The sequence below is a fragment of the Triticum dicoccoides genome, chromosome 6B (assembly GCF_002162155.2).
Source record: "Triticum dicoccoides isolate Atlit2015 ecotype Zavitan chromosome 6B, WEW_v2.0, whole genome shotgun sequence".
Classification (NCBI taxonomy): Eukaryota; Viridiplantae; Streptophyta; class Magnoliopsida; order Poales; family Poaceae; genus Triticum; species Triticum dicoccoides.
In genome coordinates, this window is record NC_041391.1 from 567,513,565 (window position 1) to 567,517,459 (window position 3,895).

A 3,895-nucleotide genomic window follows, 5' to 3' on the forward strand; every position below is an offset into this window, starting at 1 on the left:
TGTTGTAGAGCAATGGCGGAAAAAAGGTGGAGATCATGATGCTCCATCAGATTCTACAGCTTGAAACATTAGCACTCAGGTCAAATGATCTGTGCTTCTATACATCTGATGGTGCTTTTATCTAGAAGGACTGTAAACTTTATGCCAACAGGCCTTTTGTTGTATGATTGGAATTTATTTTATTGTGATACAACATTTATGATGCTGCCACAGGCTGCAGTAATTATGACGCTATTTTTGTATAGTGTAGGTTTATCTTAGTAATGTATTCGGACGAAAGCTTCGTAGGAGCCCAACATGCCAACATTCGTCAGGCCCATTCCAATTGGGCTAAAAATGATTACGGGCCGAAATTGGCATGTAGCCCACTAAAAATATCTGGGCTTATATTAGCATAAGCTTTCAAATTTTTCTGGTAGGCATGTGCCCATAGTGGGCCTTTAACAGGCCTAAACATAATTTGGGCCCTCAGTAAAAGTAGGCCGTTTACAAATGTAAATATGTCGAGCCCATAAAAACATGGGCCTTAAATAGACCAAAAGTGAGATTGGGCCCTGATTGTGCCAAATAACCCACTGGACTTAGCAGGCCGAAATGGTGGCCCATTTACGATGCGGATATTTAACAGGCCGAAATTCGGACGGGCCGTAAATGCACCGACCTAATACACGGGCCTTTAACAGGCCGGAACTTCGGTCGGGCTAGATTATCGTCATTTTTATATGGGCCATTAATGGGCCCGATATGACGTTGGGCCACATATGGCCCATGGTTTACGTCCGGCTTTAACGGGCCGAAAATGGCAACAGGCCGAAAGTGGGCCAAATCTATAGTGGGCCTCTAACAGGCCGAATGACAGACATGGCCGAATATGACCCAAATCTTTCACGGTCGTTTATGGGCCGAAAGTTTTGATGGCCTGTAAATGGGCCCAAATGAAGTCAGACCTTTAACAGGCCGGAAATACACCGGGCCATAATTCGGCCCAATTACTTAGAGGACTGTTAATGGGCCAGAAGTGACCATGGGCCGCATTGATGACAAGTTTAGACCAGGTCGTTGACGGGCCGATTTGACAGAGAATGTTGGGCCTTTAGCTGGGTCGGCCCATTATGGTCTGCAGAATCTTGTGGGCCTTTAGCTGGGCCGGCCCATTGTGGTCCGCAAAATCTTGTGGGCCTTTAGCTGGGCCGACCCATTATGGTCCGCTAAATTTTGTGGGCCTTTAACTGGGCCGGCCCATTATGGTCCGCTAAACCTTATGGGCCTTCGGTTGGGCCGGCCCATTTAAACTTTGTGGGCCACTTTTGGGCCGGTCCACGTGTCAACATATCATAGGCCCATCTCGCCTATTGGATGAGTGACACCTGTGCCAACGCGGAGCTGACACGTGGATCCGTCAGCCAATGAGAATTTTATGCGTGGAAAATCGGCATTGGTCGTGGCTGTTAACGGGTTATCGGATCCAAAATCCGACCCGATAGCTTAACGGCGTTCCGTTATAGTGGATGCCACATGTCGGTCACCCTTGACGAAAGCACTTCTGTGACGCGCGATTTATTGTCATGGAAGTGGACACTTCTGTGATGATAATTTTGGTAATGTCATGGAACACTTCTACGACAGCACAGGTATGACTATCTTGATTCTATCATAAATTTGTCATGGATGTACATGCATGACAAAAAACGCGACCTACTGTGACAAACACGTATCATCACGGAAGTGTTTTTTTTTGTGCTAAACCCCGCGGCGATCCTCTAGTGCGTGCAACTTTGGTGACGCCTGCAGCTGATCACCCTATCTAGCGACCCGGACCAACTCTCTTGGAAGTGGACCACTCATGGCACATACACAGCAAGCTCTGCTTACTGGGCCCAATTCATCGGAGCTACTTCCTCACCGCATTGGCGCATCATCTGGAAATCTTGGGCTCCTACCAATGCCAAGATCTTCCTATGGCTGGCCTCCCTCGACCGCTGCTGGACCGTCGAGCATCAGGCGCGACACAATCTACCTCATGACCCCACATGCAAGCTATGCGACCAAGAGCACGAAACCCTTCACCACCTGCTTGTGGGATGCGTCTTCTCTCGCACTATCTGGCACGAGATCCTGGCATGGATCCTCATGACCGTGCAACCCCCGGATGGCACACTTGGCTTCTTCGATGGACGGCGGCCGCTAGTGCCACTCCGACCTGTCTGCGCAAAGGCCTCCACACCCTCGCCATCCTCACGGCCTGGGCTATCTGGAAGCACCGGAATGCGGCGCTCTTCGATGCCGCCACCCCTTCTTCCACCATGCTCATCGACGACATCAAGCAAGAAGCCGTGTTATGGGCTAGAGCCGGCACCAAAGGGCTAGACAAAGTGATCCATGTAATCTAAACCCATCCCTTGTAAAGGCTGAGCAACCTTCTCTGCTCGATTTTGTGCTTTTGAAGCCGCCATCCGTGTGTACTGCAACAAAAGATGCCCCCCCCTTAAACCTCTCCCTTAACCTATCAATGGAATGATACGCTATCTTAGCTTATTCGGGAAAAAATAATTTACTTTTCATTGATTCGTGTTCATATCGATATAAAGCACCTATGCCTGACTGCCGTCTCACGTTGGTCCTACCGGCAGTCCGGCGACAGTGTGTCCGTGCGGCTATGCAAGGGCTGCCGTGGGGCAAAGGCAGGGATGAGGCGCACCTTGGCATGCAGTGCAGCTCAGCAGGGCGACGACTAACTGAGGTTGGGTTGGATAAGCATCGAGGGGAAGAAGCAGCTGCAATTGCTTCAAGATTCGTATCATCCACGTGCCGATCGATTAGTTGGGTCTAACTCTAACAACGTGAGGAAAAGCGACCCGGTCTCATATAATTTTGCGTTGCGAGGAAGAACACTACTAGAATCTGGGATTTTGTCGTGTGCCACCTCTTTGCCGTCTGCCAGCTGATGGCAAAGAGGCTCTTTGCCGTCAGCTTCCATAAAGCGGACGGCAAAGAAAGTGCAGATGGAAAAAATGCTATTTGCCATCAGCTTCTTCTTTGATGTCGGTCAGCTGAAGGCAAAGAGCTAGAAGGCAGATGACAAAGAGCCAGGTGGGCCCCACAGGGCACGGCGTGGATAGATCAGATTCTTTGCTGTCCGCTAGCGGAAGGCAAAAGAGGTGAATACTTTGTCGTCTGCTGGCAGACGAGAATGTTAGTCCTTTGCCATCTACTTGCGAACGGCAAAGAGAAGACGTGGGCCAGCCCTAACAGTAGCCCTCTTTGCCGTCTGCTAACAGACGGCAAAGAAGGCCCACTTAATGGGCCGAGCCGTCTCTCCCCTCTCTCTCTCTCTCCCTCCTGCACGCCCGCCTCTCTCATTTGTTGTCGCTGTCGCCGCCATCGTCCATCCCCGCCTCGTCGCCCCGCCGCCCCGTCGCCGGAGTGGCCTGCGCCGGGCCGCCCCGGTGTCGGACCCCTCCCCGAGATCCCTGCGCCGCCCCGTCCCGCTGCCGTCCTCCTCCCCGCAGCCCCTGTGCCGCCCCGCCCCACCGGCCGACCTCGCCGGAGCAAGAGGTAATTTTTTTCTGTTTTTTCCTGTTTTTTTATTCTCTATTTTCTTGATTTGTTTTAGGTTAGTGCTAGGTTTAATTAGGTGTAGTTTTGAGTTTTTAGGTTTAGGTGTAGTTGTGAGTTTTTAGGTTTAGATTAGTGCTAGGTTTAGGTGTAGTTTTTTCTTGTTTTGTTTTAGGTTAGTGCTAGGTTTAAGAAGAGGAAGAAGAATAAGAAGAGGAAGAAGAAGAAGAAGAAGAAGAAGAAGAAGAAGAAGAGGAGGAGGAGGAAGAAGAAGAAGAAGAAGACGAACAAGAAGAGGAAGACGAAGAAGAAGAGGAAGAGGAAGAGGAAGAGGAAGAAG